The sequence below is a fragment of the Saccoglossus kowalevskii genome, chromosome 11 (genome assembly GCF_978046115.1).
Source record: "Saccoglossus kowalevskii chromosome 11, keSacKowa6.1, whole genome shotgun sequence".
NCBI lineage: Eukaryota > Metazoa > Hemichordata > Enteropneusta > Harrimaniidae > Saccoglossus > Saccoglossus kowalevskii.
Genome location: NC_140651.1, coordinates 8,749,563 through 8,771,551, shown reverse-complemented (window position 1 = coordinate 8,771,551; position 21,989 = coordinate 8,749,563). Strand labels below are relative to the sequence as shown.

The window sequence follows — 21,989 nt, the reverse complement described above, 5'->3', positions numbered from 1 at the left end:
TCAACGTTGTCATAATAACACAGGATTCATTACCCTAACTGCGACAGTGTTTGAGTTATAACAGTTATGCATATTAATGAGGTTAGAAGCCCCCACCCCATGGGTGTCCAGCCACGTGGCCTAGCAGTGTGCTATTGGGGCAAAATGATGCATCTGATGACACAAATGCACATACAAAATTTGAAAGAAATCAGACTAATACAAAACATGTAGTTGCATAATGTCTATTTTCACAAAATTCAAGATGGCGGCCAAACCATGTGACTGATCAAAATAATATTATTTTTCTCATATGGAGCTAAGGGCAGGCATGGTAAATATAAAAACATCTAGTAGATTGGTTGAATCGTCTCTGAGAAACAAATACCCAAACTTTTTGTCAATTTTGCTTAAAATCCAAAATGGCGGCCAAACCATGTGACTGATCTGAAATCTTTTTTAGATTTCTGAAAGGGTTAGATAGGGACATGCCATGACGCAATATTTGAGATTAACGCTCAAGTGTGGCATGAGTAAAAAACTACTTCCTGGTTAGATGAAATCCAAAATGGTGGCCAAACCACATGACCAATCGTAATACTTTTTTCAAACATAAATGGGCTTCATATATAGAAGCTAAATACAACATATGAGAGCATTCTGCTTGATGGTTCTGAAGAAGAAGATTTTTAAGTGTTTTTTGCCGTTTTTAGGAACAACAAAATGGCGGGAAAAGTCACATGACCGCTAAAGTTTTTATTGCTGATATCTATTACACATGAGTTGTACTATATACCATAAAAACATCTAGACGCCTAGACCCTCAGAAAGTGCTCAAACAGCCACTTCCGGTTTTATTTCAATCCAATATGGCTGCCAAACTAATTGACCAATCGAAATTCTGAAAGCATGTTGCACCAGTTTACATTAGGGACTATCAGTATAGAGCATTATCAGATCATTCTGTTCAGCGGTTTTCTCAAACGGCTTGACGAAAAAGTTACGGAAGAAAGAAAGAAAGAAGAAAAAACCGGACGATAATAATAGGGGCCTCGCCCTTCAGGCTTGGGCCCCTAAAAACCGAACAATAAGAATAGGGGCCACGCCCTACAGGCTTGGGCCCCTAATTAAAGCTGCAAGCAGCATCACAGGGGCCCAAGTATACATGCCATAAATAATGTCAAATGATACACATGATACACAATTAGTTTGAATGATTAGTACCATGAGGTCGAAATGCAGTTGGTTCCATATATTTATTTGAGATATAAAGGTTATTAATATATGGTCATCATCTGTTATTTTAATCAAATATCTTGTTCAACATAGTCATGATAACACAGGATTCATCTTCCTAACTGCAACAGTGTTTGAGATACAACGATTATGCATATTAATGAGCTCACATGACCATATATGGTCATCTGTTATTTTAATCAAATCTAAGGTTCACTGTTGTCATGATAACACAGGAATCATCTTCCTACCTGCAACAGTGCTTGAGATATAACAGTTATGCATATTAATGAGTTCACATGACCATATATGGTAATCTGTTATTTTAATGAAATTGCTTGTTCACTGTTGTCATGATAACACAGGAATCATCTTCCTAACTGCAACAGTGCTTGAGATATAGCAGCTATGCATATTAATGAGGTTAGAAGCCCCCACCCCATGGGCGTGTAGCCACATGACCTAGCCATATGCCATTCAGGGGAAAGAATGTATCTAAAGAGTAGAATACACATACAACATTTTATTCCAATCGGACTAATACAAAACATGTAGTTGCATAATTTCAATTTTCACAAAATGCAAGATGGCGGCCAAACCACGTGACTTATCGAAAATATATTATTTTTTTCATATGCAGTTGAGGCCAGGCATGGTAAATATAAAAACATCTAGTAGATTCGTTGAATCACCTCTGAGAAACAAATGCCCAAACTTTTGATCAATTTTGTTTAAAATCCAAGATGGCGGCGAAACCATGTGACTGATCTGAAATTTTTTTTAGGTTTCTGAAAGGGTTAGATAGGGACATGCCATGATGCAATATTTGAGATTAACGCTCAAGTGTGGCATGAGTAAAAAACTACTTCCTGTTGAGAACAAATCCAAAATGGCAGTCAAACCACGTGACCAATCATAATGAATTTCTCAAATCTAAATTTGCTCCATATGTAGAAGCTAAGTACTGAATATGAGAACATTTTACTTGGCAGTTCTGAAGAAGAAGATTTTAAAGTGTTTTTTGCCGTTTTTAGGAAAAACAAAATGGCGGGAAAAGTCACATGACCGCTAAAGTTTTTATTTCTGATATTTATTACACATGAGTTGTACTATATACCATAAAAAAATCTAGACGCCTAGACCCTCAGAAAGTTGTCAAACAACCACTTCCGGTTTTATTTCAATCCAATATGGTTGCCAAATTAATTGGCCAATCAAAATTCTGAAAGCATGTTGCACCAGTTCATATTAGAGACTATCAATATAGAGCAATTTCAGACTATTTGGTTCAGTGGTTTTCTCAAACGGCTTGACGAAAAAAGTTACGGAAGAAAGAAGAAAGAAGATGAAGAAAAAACCGAACAATAAGAATAGGGGCCACGCCCTACAGGCTTGGGCCCCTAAAAACCGGACAATAAGAATAGGGGCCACGCCTTACAGACTTGGGCCCCTAATTAAAGCCGCAAGCGGCGTCACCAGGGCCCAAGCTATCAGACGAATTATGTAATTAAAGTGGTCAATGAATTGCCATTAAAGTACTTTGAATGATTTGTACAATGAGGTTGACGTGCCGATGGTTCCTTCTTTTTACCAGGTTTGGTTATCGAGATATTGTTTTTAGAATATGCATGGAGCCATGTGCTTATGCATATAATAATTAGTTCACCTGACCATATATGTTCATCTGTTATTTTATTCAAATCTCTTGTTTAATGTCATCATAATTCAGCGAATTGCCATTAAAGTACTTTGAATGATTTGTACAATGAGATTGACATGCTGATGCTTCCTTCTATTTACCTGGTTCGGTTATTGAGATACGGTTTTTAGAATATACAAGGAGCCATGTGCTCATGCTCTTCATGAAAACAGATTATTTTTCTGCTCAGCAATCTAAAGAACTTCAGTCGAGACATGCAAATTTGCCATGGTCAGTCACATGATGTCTTAGTTGATGACATTGTATGTTTATATACTCATCATTGTCCTTGTGATTTGTCACTTGAGAACCAATGTCATCATATAGCTCATCCAGTTAAAACATGCCATAAAATTTGTTACGTCAAATGATATTACATTTGCAAAAACTAAATAAAATGACCTTGTAAGAAAGGATTTCTAGAAGCTATAAGCAAATGTAGCATTGATGACCAAAGTGATATTCAGGTTAACTCTACTGTAAATTGCTTAATTTTTGCTGCTAGAAATGTTCATGATTTGAAGACTTTACGGTGTTCGTTAAAGTTGCTGCTACTTTGTGTGGTTTGATTCCAGTTAAATTCTTTGCGATTTGTAATACTCCTATAAATTTAAATAAAATTGTCTCACCATAATATATGTAAATAATACTACAATTGCAACAACAAAAATGAGGAAAGTGTTTCGATCAGCTGTAAAATTGGATGACTGAAGGGAGATTCTTAATTTTAACTGCTAATTTTTGGTATTTTATGGCAGTTATAAAATTTACAAAATTTAGCGAAAGTTACTGTGTCATAGGACCCCAGAGAATTTGTTACTGCTACATAATTGTCACCTATGTGTGAAGTCTGGTATAACAGGACGATTATTCAAGTAAAAAATGAATACAAAACAAGATTTAATTTATGTCCATAGGGAACTGGTATTTATTGTAATGCTTCACAAGCAAAACAAATTCTTGTACAGAGTGAATAATGTATAATAACCATAACGACTTACTATATTTCATTGGTTCACACATCTGTCACAGTGCTAGAAATGTCTGACACTGTGACTTCAGTATCTGGAATTCAATTACTGAAATAAATTTTTGCTTGGAATTAATTTTCGCTGAAGCAACGATTCAGTAAAACTAAAATCTAGCAAATATAGCTTTTTACATGTACATTTTACATTCAACTCGTTAGAAGTCAGTGACAAAAAATACCATACAAAACACCTGAACAGTGAAAAATAATTCCAGCTAAAATAAATTATTTTACAGTAGTCATAGGATATTAATGTGAGCTGCTTAGTGATGTGCACATGTATGTACAGTACACTTTACTCGCCCAAGTACTCACTGTCAGAGGCATTACAGTAGTTGGCTTTTGTCGCACATATTTGTTGGCTATTCTCGCTGTTATTTCATATTTGTCAACAGGACCGCGAATCGACGTGTACAACTTCCGGGTTTGTTGGCATGATTAATTCAGAAGTAATGACAATGGATAGTCCGAGTACTGAAGCAATCATTTACTAGTATCTTACTGAATGATCAATGCAAGTCCGTTTTCATGAGTAAACGAGCACCGGTTTTCAGAGAACTAATCTTTCAGAAATTTTCACATTGTTCTGTCTTATCACCTCCATGGTCTTGTTCACTTCTCGGAGTGACTTCAATCAATGTTTCGCAACAAGTTACTAGTAATTAAAACTCGCATACAATAAGGATGTACTGTATTATCATTAATACATTTAAAAGACTAACACCAAACAATGATAAAAGAATACAAAATCTGGCAGATAAATGCAAAAAATCGCCAAAGACAAAAGGGACTATTTAGTTACCGATTGGCCTCGATTCCAAGACATTATTAGCGTGACTGGTCACTGAATAAGTATAAACTATTCTTGAATTCATTTTTAATTGGATCTAAGGTTTTAAAATTTCTAAGTAAAATACACGTAACAATTTTTGTAATAAAATAGAATTTACTGCATATTTTCGAAGTACAATGTCGAAAGCTGTGCATATCTGGGAACGAGGTTCGGTGAAAGGTCATAACCTGATTTCCTTGAAGGTGAGTACACTCATTTTAAATACCGCTGTGTTGAATTATGGATATCATGATCTTAATTCGCTATCTAAGTATTCTCACTGCTTATTGTCAATCCATATATATTCTAGAATACCGTGACTGTGATTTTTTAATAATTTGTACCTGTTGTTGTTGAATTTTGAATGAAAACAATTTAGCTTCAGGAGCATGGCGCGTTTTTCAAATGACGTCATGTTTGATCCGGACCTACATTCGGACTGGCGTAGAAGTGATAACAAAATAAAAGCGATTGATTTGTCGATATTAACTATATGGGCGCCGCCGTGAAACCAAATAAGAGACAAGTTGAGAAACTGGTTTTTGAGATTCCTATAAATCAGAAAGAAATACCATAATGTTTACAGTCAAACGATCCGGCTGGGTTCGTCTTTTTTGTGTGGAAAATTCCTTGCATATAAAAGGAACATTGGCATTGCAAAACTGTGATAAAAAGCAGATTGAAGATGAGGTACATTTCCTCATGCACTGCAGTCTTTACAATGAAAACAGAATTGAATTATTCAAGTACTGTAAGGTAATTATATATATAGTGATTTTTCACTTCTTAGCAGTAATAGCTAGTGTATTGTATTGTACCATTCAAGTTTATCGTGATCCTTTGTGTGTTTGTGATATTATTTAGCTTTATTTAGCATTTTGTGTAGTTGATTAACCCATGGAACTATAAACCCCAGGAAGAACAACGAAACTAAGAGGATTAAAAAAACCTTTGTCTTAGTTTATCTTACAGTGCTTTCGCTTTTGTTTCCACAACATTAGTCATACTCCATGTTAGTTGCCGCCGATACGCCCGTTTCAACCGCTTTGCTGGAAACGGAAAACTTGAAAAAAAAATTTCATATCTGCGCAGTAAAATATTTCGTTCACTACGCATGCGCAAACAAGTCGGTCTGCAGGGTGACCTTCAGTGTACCGGAAATCATGCAACGGGTCGGAGTTTTAGCGAGTTTTCATAATTTTTAATGTCGTTTTTAGATTACTTCTTGTTTTTTTCAACCCTCGAAAAAATAAGGTTGCGAAAGTTTGCGAAACATGGGGTTTGGTGAGCTGTTTGTTGTTGAGATATCCCGACTAATTCCGTGTTTCCCTTCGATCGCCAGAAGTGGCAATGTGTTTTTTTTTCCCCGTTGAATGTCGATCATTTATCAGTGTTTTTGTCTTGGTGCCATTGTTTTTTTATGCTATAACCGGAACAACTCGGTCACGTGATCTCCCGGAGTCGTCCGATTGACTCCGAAAATGACCGATAGTCGGAGATAAACGTTCATTTGCGTAAATCGGCTTATTTTTTAATGCGACAAAATAAACAGTAAAAATAAACATTCGACATCGCGGCAACTATCATAGTTCAAAGGAAACGAAGTGGTTGTTCTTCCTGGGGTTTATAGTTCCATGATTAACCTTTCTTAGTTTATTTTATTTTATCTTTCAGTGTTCTCCCCAGAAAAATGTATCAGAGTGGCGGCTAATTTGCATATAATTTACATATCATTAGCATTTGTCTGAAGATAAAGAAAACAATAATGACAGGCTTGCATGGATGAAAATGTGTCTTTATTTTTTAACAAATTTATGTAGAAGATTAAATGAATCTGCTGCTGTGTGATTTCTATGTAATGTTGATTCTTCGGACTTTCATGGAAGCCCAGTGATCTGCAGCTTTTGAGAACGCCGTGATTTTCTTTGCTTCCCACTTCTATTAAATGACATGGCCTTCTTGTGCATCTCCGAGTGTGCGTGTTTATCGATAGCATATTTCGTAATATTTATACATGGCATAGAATTCCATACCAAAGAACTATTTCTGGATGTTTTTAAGTTGAATTTTCCACATATGTGACACAGCATTCCTAAAAGATAAGAAATAGGAGCGAATCAATACTTGTATTTAAAAAATATCGTCACGATCAACACGTAAATAAACAAATTGCCGCCATTTTGAAAAGTCGCTAAACTTAAAAATTGCCACGATAAACTTTACCCAACTATTTCAAAACACAATACTAGTATTAGTTACTTTGATAAATCGTAGCCAACAATTTTTGAACTTCCAGAAAGAAGATCGTTTCCAAAAAAAATTTTCGACAATCGGCAAAAAATGAAGCCATACAAAAATTTACTAAACTAGGTCAAAACTCGCTTCCAAGTAAAACGCTACAAATAAATACTTTTTTTACCTTTGCCATCGGATGTTTCTCTCAGCCACGTATATTTTGTTGTCCATTGTGCATCAAATCTAGAGTTTATTTTTTTGCACTTTTCGTTGTAACATCATCTTGGACACGTTTAGTACCACTGCCGACAGGGGTACCGGTGACCGCGTTGCTGGTGGGTTTATCGCTCGCAACCAGGGGCCCAGCAGGGCGTTCTACACGGAACCACAACGTAATATTTCTGCTGTTTGACATCGTTGCTTCTTCCAGCCAAATATGCTACTGAGAAAATACTCGCTATTACCCCAATTAAATAGGGCGAAAGTGTTTATTGTCGAAGTACGAAGCTGTATTAGTCCATTGTCTTTGCGTAAGCACTGACATGTTTCCATTCACACCTGATTTGGCTCACAGTACCGGACGCTGATGACGCTGACTAACAGATTCGCACGTGTATTAACAAGCTAAAAGAAAGAGTAACAGGAAATGCCACAGAATAGCGGGCAATCTCTCAGAGTAGCGGCATAAATAATGGAGTAGCGGCCCCGCTACGCTAAAACGCTTTGGGGAGAACACTGTCTTTATTTTTAATTTTATACGACCATAGAACAACTCGCTGTATGTCGTTTTAGTGTTGAAAAATATTATTATTATTATTATTATTATGATATAAAAGCCTAATTACACGAAGAACAAATAAACAAATTTACTGGGGTATTTGAAACCAAAATTGTCCAAATCAGGAGCTAGTCAGCGATGGCCTTACAGTTAGATGACAATTTTGCATTTATTTTATTATCACTTGTATGCCAGCTGGCTGTGGAACTGAAAAAGTAAATTAAGTAGATGTATTTATCATTTTTGTGGCATTGAAATAATTTTTCAAATACTTTCGAACAGGAAATAAACCTAATATTGTAATATTTCAAAATCTTAATACAAATGTTTTTTTAGTAAAAAGAAAGTTTGTATGGCGTTTGCTATGGTCCATGACATGGACCACACTGTGTTGTACCAGACACTGAATTTTGATGTTAGAAATTACAATTTTTGAAGTTTATACCCCGTGTATGTCATACTTCCTGTGACAGTGTGTCAATTTTCTTTATACACAATGTACAAGATATTTGCTGCATTTTCTGTTTTCGAGCAATTGTTTCATTCACAGCATATGCAAAACAATTCTTTGTCTGTAATATGGCCTTAGATTTTATTTACGTCTTCTGAATTGAAGGAAATAGCAGTTTCAGCTTCGTAGTCAAACTTGTGTGTGTTATCTATCAACGCCATATTTGTTTATAAAATTTTGACTGAATTTGTAATGAAAATCACCAAGTGTTGCTGAAGGTGTCTGTGATATGCTATTGCATGGTAATCCTTACCACACTAACGGCCAACTGTTCCGTTCATTCGGCAAATAAACTCCATGAAGTATGTAGAAACAGTGGCGATTCTCCTGGTACCCTTGATCCAAGCCTTGCTTTGATTGTATTCTTTTTTACCTCCATGATAGGACGAAGTTCACTTATTTGTTGTTCACATTCAACGCATGCTAATTATTGCCTTTTGTGTGTGGGATTTTAATTTAACATTTTTTGTGTGCAATATTTGCTGTAATTTTTTCCTCCAAATTTGTTTCAATGCCAATTTCTAGCTCCGCTGTCGACTTTGTCGAGCGGAGCTTATCATATGAGTGATTGTCCGTCGTCGTCCGTGTCAATGTTTTACTTTTTCGACTTCTTCTTGAAAACTACTAGCCTGAATGTTTTGATACTTGGTGTGTATGTACGTTGGGCAGACCTCTCTCAGATTTGTTGATTTCATGATCATATCTTCAATTCTCTAATTTTGGTGAATATTTTTTTCATTTTTGGTAAAAAGTGATATTTTCAACTTCTTGTTAAAAACCACAAGTCCAATTGCTTTGATATTACATATATAGGTACTACATGTGGACTTCTCTCTGATTTGTTCATTTTGTAATGATATCTTTAATTCTCTAATTTTGGTGAATATTTTTTTCATTTTTGGTAAAAAGTGATATTTTCAACTTCTTGTTAAAAACCACAAGTCCAATTGCTTTGATATTACATATATAGGTACTACATGTGAACCACTCTCAAATTTGTTCATTTCATGATGATATCTTTAATTTTCTAATTTTGGTGAATATTTTTTTCATTTTTGGTAAAAAGTGATATTTTCAACTTCTTGTTAAAAACCACAAGTCCAATTGCTTTGATATTACATATATAGGTACTACATGTGAACCACTCTCAAATTTGTTCATTTCATGATGATATCTTTAATTTTCTAATTTTGGTGAATATTTTTTTCATTTTTGCTAAAAAGTGATATTTTCAACTTCTTGTTAAAAACTGCAAGTCCAATTGCTTCGATATCACATATATAGGTACTACATGTGGACTTATCTCAGATTTGTTCATTTTGTAATGATATCTTTAATTCTCTAATTTTGGTGAATATTTTTGTCATTTTTGGTAAAAAAGTGATATTTTCAACTTCTTGTTAAAAACCGCAAGTCCAATTGCTTTGATATTACATATAGAGGTACTACCTCTCTCAGATTTGTTCATTTTGCAATGATATCTTTAATTCTCTAATTTTGGTGAATATTTTTGTCATTTTTGGTAAAAAGTGATATTTTCAACTTCTTGTTAAAAACCGCAAGTCCATTTGCTTTGATATTACATATATAGGTACGGACTAATACAAAACATGTAGTTGCATAATTTCAATTTTCACAAAATCCAAGATGGCGGCCAAACCACGTGACTGATGAAAATAATATTTTTCTCGTATGCAGCTAAGGCCAGGCATGGTAAATATAAAAACATCTAGTAGATTGGTTGAATCGTCTCTGAGAAACAAATACCCAAACTTTTGGTCAATTTTACTTAAAATCCAAAATGGCGGCCAAACCATGTGACTGATCTGAAATTTTTTTTAGGTTTCTGAAAGGGCGTGACACACAGATGCCATGAAGCAAAATTGAAAATATTCCCTCAAGTGTTGCCAGAGTAAAAAACTACTTCCTGTTTAGAAGAAATCCAAAATGGTGGCCAAACCACGTGACCAATCGTAAACATTTTTTCAAACATAAATGGGATTCATATATAGAAGCTAAATACTACATATGAGAGCATTCTGCTTGGTGGTTCTGAAGAAGAAGATTTTTAAGTGTTTTATGCCGTTTTTAGGAAAAACAAAATGGCGGGAAAAGTCACATGACCGCTAAAGTTTTTATTTCTGATATTTATTACACATGAGTTGTACTATATACCATAAAAAAATCTAGACGCCTAGACCCTCAGAAAGTTGTCAAACAACCACTTCCGGTTTTATTTCAATCCAATATGGTTGCCAAATTAATTGGCCAATCAAAATTCTGAAAGCATGTTGCACCAGTTCACATTAGGGACTATCAGTATAGAGCATTATCAGACCATTCCGTTCAGCAGTTTTCCCAAACGGCTTGACGAAAAAAGTTACGGAAGAAAGAAAGAAAGAAGAAAAAACCGGACAATAAGAATAGGGGCCTCGCCCTTCAGGCTTGGGCCCCTAAAGAAGATTAAAGCCGCAAGCGGCGTCACCGGGGCCCAAACTGACAAGATTCTGTTTCATAAATAATGTGGTCATATGTTAGACAATCAGCTGAAGGTAGCTTGTATTATCAGTAACATGAGGTCGAAATGAAGTTGGTACCATGTATTTACTTGGTTTGGTTATCGAAATATGGTTTTCAGGATATATAATGAGCCATGTTCTTATGCACAATAATGAGATTACATAATCATATATAGCCATTTGTAATGTCAGTTACATCTTTCATTCAATGTCTTCATAATGACACTAGTTACATGTCCTGCTCTGCGACAGTGTTACAGATATGACTGCTATGCATATTAATGAGTTCACATGACCATATATGGTCATCTGTTATTTTAATCAAATCTCTTGTTCACTGTTGTCATAATAACACAGGAATCATCTTCCTAACTACAACAGTGTTTAAGATATAATGGTTATGCATATTAATGAGTTCACATGACCATATATGGTCATCTGTTATTTTAATCAAATCTCTTGTTCACTGTTGTCATAATAACACAGGATTCATCTTCCTAACTGCAACAGTGTTTAAGATATAATGGTTATGCATATTAATGAGTTTACATGACCATATATGGTCATCTGTTATTTCAATCAAATCTCTTATTCACTGTTGTCATAATAACACAGGATTCATCTTCCTAACTGCAACAGTGTTTAAGATATAATGGTTATGCATATTAATGAGTTCACATGACCATATATGGTCATTTGTTATTTTAATCGAATCTCTTGTTCAAGGTTGTCGTAATAACACAGGATTCATCATCCTAACTACAACAGTGCTTGAGTTATAACAGTTATGCATATTAATGAGGTTAGAAGCCCCCACCCCATGGGTGCCCAGCCATGTGGCCTAACAGTGTGCTATTGGGGCAAAATGATGCATCTGACGACACAAATGCACATACAAAATTTGAAAGAAATCAGACTAATACAAAACATGTAGTTGCATAATTTCTATTTTCACAAAATCCAAGATGACGGCCAAACCACGTGACTGATCAAAATAATATTATTTTTCTCGTATGCAGCTAAGGCCAGGCATGGTAAATATAAAAATATCTAGTAGATTGGTTGAATCGTCTCTGAGAAACAAATGCCCAAACTTTTGGTCAATTTTGCTTAAAATCCAAGATGGCGGCCAAACCATTAGCCTGACAAGTTGGCGTAGGTGGCGCCCTGGACTGCTGCGATCCCCACCAACGCCTGACAGAATAGTGTAGTTTTTGTCGGTAACTTCAAAATAGAAACTCCACACCCAGATCTAGATTCTGTTGCGTAGTTATGAATATTCAATGAAGTAGTCATGGTAACTCTGTCAGTCATAGATTACAACGTGCTAAATATAAACAAACGCCACTCAAGATTACGCACGATAAAGATAACAAGTCAACAAGCTTACGATGAATATTTACTTCAGTAGTGAATATTCTAGGAGGAAGACATGGAGTTCTCTACACCATTGTGCGAATTTTCCAACCAACAAATTACTCCTGTGAAGACGACTTTTGAATTAACTCTGGACCCTACATCGTGTGCAATTTGCGGTACCGATGTGTCAAGTCAACCAAAAAACCGAAGACCGATATTTTCCAGCAATTCTAGTTTGTCGTCCGACACGGTCTCTGTTTTGAATAGCATTTTTGCCGTTTCTTTGGAAAGAGAAAAGCACAGTGGAAGTTTGTGCAAGAAATGTTTCGACAACTTGCACAGTACAGTCAGACTACGAAATAAGGTGGAGAGTCTGGAGAATGACCTGAGATCACGTCGCGGAGCCCTTCCGTCCATGGTTATCCGGAAAAAAAGGCTCGTGAATCTGAGGTCACCGGTTAAACCACAGGCGAAGCGAACGAATTTCGGAAATTCTACAAGGCGGCACCTGTGTGACGTTTTCGACGACATACACGATGACAGTCGTGTTAAGGTAAATATTTTAGTTTTTACGTGAGCTGGAAGTTTAAATGCCAGCGTCTGGAGGAAATTCCAAGATGGCGGCGTGAGAAAATAAAAGTGATCGGTCGAATGTGTTTTTCGCTAAGTATGTTCTGCCATGTCATTTGGTTATTTCAAATTCTCATCGCTACTTAGAATTTAACAAATAAATTATTTTATTGTTTTTCACATTTTGAAAAAGAGAGAATTAATTGAGAGCTCCCGAATTGAACAATTTTAAATTGAAAGAATAATTATTGGCAGATTATATATAAACAAGTCACAACTAACAACTCACCATGTAAACACTGCTGTGATTTCATATATATGAAAATTCTTTATAATTTTCATGCTTTGTACAGCAATAACACAGTAAATTAAAATTGTTCTGCCACCATAAAATTAATATTTTTCGTTGTGTATTATTTTTTGAAACTTGGTAAAAATGATAACCAGATTCTTAAATTCTATTGAAACTGTATGAAGATATTAGAACAATGTTTTCTTTTATTTAATTCCCACTTGTGAATATATTAATGCCATCATTGTACTTATGAGAGAATGATATAATTCAGGTAAAAATGAATGATGATATGATTCATTTAGACTGTATCAGTTACTAGTATACTATTGGTTTAGCTACTGGAATATTTCTTTAACATTAATTTTTTTTTTGCATGCAGATTCTTATTAATGGTGCACTATTCACTGTTACATCTGACTTGGAAAGCATAATCATGTCACTGGTGCAGGAAAATTATGCTAAATTTACTGTTGCTGTTTTAAAAAATGAAAAAACTAGTTCTATGGTAAGCAGCAAAGTGATACAGAAGGCAGCCGACGAATGTCAGGGTTTGTGTGCAGTAAATAAATCTATTCTACAGAAAAATGGAACAACATCTTTAGAGTCATTCACATGGAGCAAAGTTATGGATGAATGGACTGAGATGGCACCAACATTTAAAGAATTTATTTTAAAATGTGGTAAGTATTTTGATTAAAATACTACCCACTGTTTCCAGAGGGCACTATACTCATCTTACCCTGTCAGGCTATATCATATGTGTATATTTTGTTGGTGTTGGTGATTGAGTGGTGCACTCGCCAGACTGCTAGCGCCACTCACACCAACTTGTTAGGCTAGTGTAGGGTGAGATTGTAAAAGTATTTCTGTGCAATGTTTTATGTAGAATGATCAAAACACACATGAATATTGTTTTTTACTAGTTTTTCTTTATTATGCGGATATTGGTGATGATGATTAGTATCATGGTTATTTTTTATAATAATTCATTATTGTTGCAAACCCATATACAACAAATATTTTGCAAATTTACAGGTGTATCTAAGAGGGCTGCATCAAATGACACAAAGAAGATAGCACAGAGAGAGTGTAAATTGGTCATGGCTGGATGTTTACTATTATTTGCAAGATCCAACAAAATGAGTGCTGCTCAGTATTTTAATAGTCTGATCATGGCTGGTGGGAACTGTGATGCTATGGTAAATGGAATTTTATTTTATTTTAAGAGTTTAATTTAATCAAACATTTATAGTGTAATATAAATATTGCATATTTTTTACCATTATTTTCCTAAATACAAATGAGCATTTGTTGTCTGTTGAACCAATGACAACAATGATTTGATGGATAGTTTTCGTCTGATGTATTTTTTCTTATTCATAATTATTTTTTTTATCTTTCAAAGGTGTACAGAAGACTAAATGCTATTGGTGTCTGTATGTCACATACATCTGTGATGAACAAGTTAGATAATTTTACAGCTATATGTGATAAACCTGTCAGAAGATGGAAATCTGATATAGAACAACAGTGTATTGGTGTTACTGCTACTGTACAAACAGAGAGCAGTATTAGTGCAGGCTATTCGGTCGTATTTGATAATCTTGACTTGAACAAGAAGGCCCGACATATGACTGGAGAACACAGAAATCAAGACTTTCACTTTGTCAACACTTACGCAGTTAAAGATCGTGTAAACTGTGAAAACCTGCCAGACGATGCTCCAATCTGTGACATCTTGAAATTGCCAAACACTGTATTTCTACCAACCGCAGCAGATCATAAAGCATTAAAATCTGACTTTGCAGAAATAATCATCAGAATTATTGTACAGGAGATGTCTTTTTTTACTAAACATTTCAGTAATACTATGGTACGTCATATACCGCACACATACTCGGAAGAGTCATCTGTAAAGTCTGAATTGGTAAGTTCATGAAACAAGTGATATTATATTGCTATACGTGGGAATACAACATGATGGTATATCCATTGTACGCATGTGTATTATATTCAAGAAATATTTTACTGATTTTACTGATTTGGTTTCTCTCAAACTGGCTCATTTTGTGTTAAACTCAATTGCCACTTTTATTAAAAACTGCCATTTTTTTCATACCTTCTGAAAACTATTTCAAATTTGTTATGAATTCAGATTTATTTGTATTGATTGTTAACAAGTTTTTAATTCATTTAAAGTTGTCATATTTTCTTTGCCAAACACCAGAACTATTTCATACATCTTGCTGATGGAAGTGATTTTTATGTCATTGAAATGTTTTTGTTTTTTTTCTTATTACTGGTAATTTTAATTCAAGATCCCTCTTGGAATACTTATAAAGAATGAGTGCAAAACAGATGAGTGTATAGACGTGCTCAAGTTTCTTCACCAGTATGTACCTGGTTCGAGTTATCAGAACCAAGATGTTCCTCCCCCCAACAATGACAGTCTGAGTGAAGATGAAAGAACTGATGTTACAGTCAGTGGAGACAGGGAGTCTGATGAATCTGTGAATGTTGATAGTCCACTCAGCATATCAGAGTACGCTGAAATCACAAAGTTAGTATTATATACATTTTAGTATTTATGGGTTATTTTTCAAAAATTTGATTTTGTGTAATGGATCATAGGATAGCCTGACAGGGTAGCAGCTTCTGTTGACTACTCATGCTACCCTGTCATGCTATTTGTGGAACTGTTTTTAATTTATTACAAAAGCATTTATATATCAAATACCAATGCCAAGTATCTTTGTCTTAGTATTACCGTAATGCCTGAAGTCATTCTTGTACTTTGCTGAACTCTGTTTCTTTTATAAATTTCAGTGAGAATTGTGAACATGGTCCACTTAAGAAGATTGTTTGTACTGGTGATCAGTTAAGCGTTGAGAGAGCAGTCAATGCATAAGAATGTGTCATGTTCCAGAGGACACCAAGTGATAGATTAGAGGGACTTGAGATGAAAATAGCAGACTGGCATGCCGATAAAATCTATTTAGAGGCAAGTTCAGTTGTGTCCAAAACATCCTTTTGGCACAAGCAAATATGTGTCTATATATATTTCACCATACCCATACTATTTATCTGCATTACACTGCTAATACCACTCTGCAAAAAAAAACTAAACACAGGTCATATAAAAAAGACAAAATATAAAAATTAATAAAACCTATTGGAAATTTATGCTATTGTTTCAATGTCGAATTTCACACAACTAATATAAATATAAACAAGATTCTGGTTATTCTGTTTTCAATAACTGATGTGTGCCTGTGATTTAATAACATTGTTATTAAAATCCACAATTGTCTTGCTAGTTTTTTTCCCAAAAATTCATCAAACGGTCAGTGCAGTCACATAAGTTTAACTGATGTGCATGATGGACACCAGAAACATGAATATTTTCTTCTTAGCTTAATTGCTGTTTTTTGACTCCCATGTGCGAAGCACAAAATGGGAGTCTTTGCAGTTAGTGTGTCTGTATGTGTCTGTGTGTGTATGTGTGTATGTGTGTGTGTGTGTGTGTGTGTGTGTGTGTCCGACTGTTCCACTGCTATCTCAAGAACCATACATCGGTTTTTGATGAAACTTGGTGCATAGATGCTCTGGGCCAATGCGCAGATTTGATTAGGTTTTGGTAAAAATCCATGCTCGTTAATTACCTAATTTGCATGATAATTAGCTAATTTTTAGCTGTTCTATGACTGTTCCACTGATATCTAAAGAACCACTCATTGGATTTTGATGAAACTTGGTACATAGATGCTCTGAACATATGCGCAGATTTGATTAATTTTTGGTAAAAATCCGTGCATATTAATTACCTAATTTGCATGATATTTAGCTATTTTTTAGTGGTTCCATGACTGTTCCACTGATATCTAAACAACCACTCATTGGATTTTGATGAAACTTGGTACATAGATGCTCTGAACTAATGCTAGGTTTTGATTAGTTTTTGGTAATAATCCGTGGATACTAATTACCTAATTTGCATAATGATTAGTCAATTTTCGGTTTTTCCACTGATATCTCAAGTACTAATCATCACATTTCAATGAAACTTGGTACATAGATGTCATATGACACTGCACAGACCTGATAGTTTTTATGGTAATATCATATTAATTACCTAATTTGCATAATTAATTAATTTTCAGCATTTGATATAAGTAGTTAGCATTACATTTCAATGAAACTTGGTAGTTACATACTCAAGGACTATGCAGAGATTGATTGTTTTCGATAAATATTTGTGCATATTAATCACCTAATTTGCATAATTAGTTAATTTTCAGCTTTTCCACGGGTATCTCAAGTACTAATCATCGCATTTCAATGAAACTTGGTACATAGATCCTTTAGGACTATGCAGAGACCTGATTAGTTTTAGGGTAAATAATTGTGCATATTAATTACCTAATTTGCATAATTAATTTTCAGCTTTTCTACTGATATCTAAAGTACTAATCATCACATTTCAATGAATCTAGAATTATGCAGACCCAATTAGTTTCCGGTAAATATTTGTGCATATTAATCACCTAATTTGCATAATTAACCAACTTTCACACTGATATCTCAGGTACTATACATCACATATCAATGAATGTACATGGATGCTGTAGGACAATAGACAGACCTGAATAATTGTGGATTAAAATCTGTACATATTAATTACCTAATTTGCATAATTAACCAATTTTAAGCTTTCACACTGATATCTAAAGTACCGTAAAAACTCCAAAATTTCGACCGGTTTTAAATAATTGGTGTTAGATATGTGACGTGTTTTTAGAGTCAAAATTAAGGTGCATTTTCGGACGGTCGAATTTTTCAGAATAGAAATCAGCAAATGAAAAAATGGGGATGATAGACAGTGTGCTTCATTAGTTTTTTAAAAATGCAATGTCCGTCAATTGACGTAAACTTCCTCATGTTTCACGGTAAAAGCAAAGGTCGTGGCCGAGTTGTAACTCAAAATCTAAACAAAGTCATCAATCAGTGAGTATTATGACAAGCAAAACAAAACATCAAGACGCGGAGAAGAGGTCAGCACAAAACTAATAGGTCAAAAGACAAAGCTGTCTCGCACTACCTAGAAAAACTTGCGAATGTTCGAAGTACAGGTACCCATTGGACGAAAGATGCATGGAAGTTTAGCAAACTATCTCCCCGACCCAGTGCAATGTATCCGGTTAGAATCAAAGCTCACGTGTCCCTTATTTGAGGGACCAAATTCTGCCGTAAATTTGCCCTTGGATTAAAAAATAAAATGGGATTTAAGAAAATAAAATGGGACTTTTAAGGTGTATTTTGGCGTCATTTTTCGGACATTTCAATCAATCCTGCCGGCTAAAATAGAGTCTAAGTTTTACCGTAGTCATTGACGTTTGTCTATTCAAGAGTACACGTGTATGATTTTTATCATGACTAGCGTGAGCGGGTAAGCTTCCTTTCGAGAATGAGCTGTTATCACTGTGAACAATGTTAAATTATTCTTCAGATGACCAGTTTATTTTTTAAAAACAACTAATTTTTTTATTTAAAAAAAATCATGCCGTTTTCGCATCAAAACCCAAGCCAAAACATCGTACTACAACACCAATCTCTTCCGCATTGCGTTCAATAACATTAACATATTTAAATAAGCTATGGTAATTTGAACACGTTGGCATCATCCAGCTTTTTGATTGGTTAATTAGCGATTTGACCTATTTGACCTAAGAGAACATGGCGGATATCCTACAGCATCAAACGTTTATACGAGACCGGAATCATTCGCTTACGATGAAACTAAGTTGACTTTTATTTGTATTTCATAACCATTCAACAAATTTATTTTGTGTACATTATTATAATCACTACTGAGTACAGTAATAATCAACAATTCAGAAACGCAGCATGCCGAGATTTTTGTGTTCGTTTTTATTTCAAACTTCGTTTATTTAGAATATATTTTCGTTACCAATAAAATAAAAATCTCTCAGTCAATAAGAAACCCGGATTCATGCCTTCGAGGAAGGTCCCGTTTGAACGCTCACATCGTTTTTTTTTTCGTTTGTGGGAAAACTAAAACTGGTCGCAATTTTCGAATAAGAATGAGTCGGCAATTTTTAGTGGAATCGAAAATTTGGAGGTAAATAAAACACCGAAACCCGGCAAATAAATAGGCGACCGAATTTTTAGAGGGGTCGAAATTTTGGAGTTTTCACGGTGCTAATTATTCCATTTCAATGAAACTTAGTATAAAGATGCTCTAGGACAATGTACAAACCTAATTAGTTTGGGGTAAAAATCTGTTCATATTAATTCCCTAATAAGCATAATAATTCATAATTTTTTGGTTCTAATCACATTTCAATTAAACTTGGAGACATAGATTTTCTGTTACATTGCGCAGACCTCATTAGTTTTACACTCAAATCTGGTCATATTAATTTTCTGATTTGCATAATTAGTTTTCAGCTAAGTAATTTCGAATTATATTTAATGTGTCTCCAATACTCTCAGCACATGGGAGTTCTTTCTAAGCTTTCTTTGATTTTCTATTGCAGACAATCTGGAATGAGTTTTATAGCACAAATTCTGAAAGAGATGCAGGGACGCTTTATCACTTACGAAATAAAATAGATAGGAGGAATGTTGTAAAGAATGCAAATGTTGATGTCAATGCCATCAGAGACTTTAATGACATTGTTTTTCATGGACATATAATTGTTGCAGCCATGAAGACTCTAAACATGAGTGAAAAAGACGAGCGCCCAAAATCATCACCAAGAGGAATAGAGGTATATTCGCATGAAGAAAAGCGATCCTACATGCTATCTGTTGCTAACAGTATCCTTGAGAAACTAACATTGTCAACATTCTATGCAGAAGAACTCTGCAATCAAGATACTGGTACACACATAGAAGGGTATGCATGTGGATATCCTGAATGTGATAAAGTTTATAAAAAGGATGGCAAAAGACTAGCTGATCATCGTGCTACATGCATATATAGACGATTGCAACAGCCACAACCAGCACCACAGCAACATCCTGATCTAACACCACACCAACTGCCTGGTCCAGTGCCACATACACTGCCTGCTCCTGGACCACAGATACTTTCTGGTCAAGCTGAACAGTCCACGCCCACAACACTACCTTTTGCAGCAGAACAGCCCCAACATGGACAACCAGTTAGAACTCTTCTTCAGTCAGGGACAACAATCAATGATTTGATCTTTGGACCTGAAGAGCTTGAACAACACACTTCTAGTATGTCTGTGATAAAGAAGGAAGACCACATTTTCAACTATCACAGTAGTTATTTGCGAATGGCATTGTTAGATGCAGCTTTGAAAGATGCCACAAGAGAAAATGATGGGGAAAGGAGACTACTGTATTGGAAGTTTCTCTTTCTGCACTATAAAGTGTATGGGCATACCAAATATGCTTTGGAAGCCTTCAGACTTCTCAGTCAGGTCAATGGTACCTTAACACCTAGGATGGCTGCTAAAGTGAAGTTCAATCGCACAGTTAATCTCCATGGTGGTATTGGTAGAAATATTGCTGATGACCTGGCAATTGAGTTTCTGAATAAAGATGCCAAGGAGCGACTTCATAGGCTTGGGCCAAATATGACTGAAAATGCAGTGAAGAGAATTGGTTCAACATTGAAAGTGGTGGCAGACATTGAAAAACAGTACGACAAATCAACTAGGATTTCTAATCCAGGTGGCAAACATGGTAGACCAAGTCATAATAGTGACCTAAAAATAATTATTAAGGAGTTATTGCATATGAAAGTTTTTCATTATGTGCCAGGCAGATACCACATGCACTTTCCTAACTTTCTGGCCAACAGAATATCTAGTGAATTAGATGCGGTCAGTGTCCGCAAGTGGCTAAAACACCAGAAAAAAGTATTTGCAGAAAAAAAAGATTTTCAGATGCTGCCTTGAAATGCTGAGCCGTCACTAAACTAGTTATCAACATGTTTGACTGTACAATAATTTTGCTCTCCATGTAATACTGTAAAATACTTTATTTTTACTGGAATTATTTTCCCTGAAAGCAATTACAGACTAGCCTATCAAGTACTACTAATCACTTCATTTATTTATTTTCATTGAAATAATGACCACAATGAATACATTAAATTTTGAGTGTTAATTTACTTTTCAATAAAGTGTATCTTTGATGTCTGTACGCTGAATTCGCAAAAACGACATGCTCACGAAAAAGACATGTTTAACAGTAATTTTCATTAAAAAAATGTATTTTTTTGTCCCAGAACATAATTTTTTTTTTATATATTAGTACATGTCATTAAGGGAAAATAGTCTTCAGTGGCAGCTGTGTACAGAAATGTCTGGCTGTACAAATCAAACAGCATTGTGGTTAACTTATTGTTCTGTGCGTTGTTTGTGAACTACTCAAGTGGTTCACAACTACACTAAGTGTGTGTGTGGTGGGGGGGGGGGGGTCAGGACATTTTTGTAAACTACTAATAAGGTGAAGTCATGAAACTGCTTAATCAATATGTAAATAACGTTATTTTTATTTATTTGACAGTTTTTATTTTGAAATACCCTATGACACATAATAATGGTTATTTAACACATGTACACTCAGCACTTCTATCTGTTGTAAAATATCAACAAACTTGTACATAATTTTATTAAATACAGAATGATGCTGTCAGATTCAATCTGGGAAATTACATTATTTCATTATTAAACTGGTGTAATATTAATAATTAGTGTGTTTGTCATCAATATTACATTAACTGATTATTGCAGGTAATAAAATTGCAGGTAGGGCAATATACTTGTGTTATATACATATATCATTAATGATATCTGATATTTTCTGAGCTTGCATAGAATCAAAAAAAGAAAATTCTGTCATCACATCATCAGCATTAAATAAAACTGATGCAGAGTTTGCTATCCG

At 34.8% G+C, this 21,989-nt stretch overlaps 1 long non-coding RNA gene and 1 pseudogene across 2 annotated transcripts; one reads left to right on the top strand and one right to left on the bottom strand.

Annotated features, from left to right (window-relative positions):
- Positions 1-6,550: 6,550 nt before the first annotated feature.
- Positions 6,551-7,660, bottom strand: LOC146736154 (uncharacterized). The gene is made up of 2 exons (XR_014931006.1): positions 7,196-7,660; positions 6,551-6,868 (listed from the first exon to the last, which is right to left on the bottom strand). It is a non-coding gene; the product is annotated as an uncharacterized LOC146736154 (long non-coding RNA).
- Positions 7,661-11,523: 3,863 nt separating this feature from the next.
- On the top strand, positions 11,524-21,792 carry LOC102803889 (uncharacterized; annotated as a pseudogene). The gene is made up of 6 exons (XR_014930989.1): positions 11,524-13,723; positions 14,079-14,242; positions 14,449-14,970; positions 15,362-15,603; positions 15,870-16,044; positions 19,601-21,792. The product of XR_014930989.1 is annotated as an uncharacterized LOC102803889 (transcript).
- Positions 21,793-21,989: the final 197 nt, after the last annotated feature.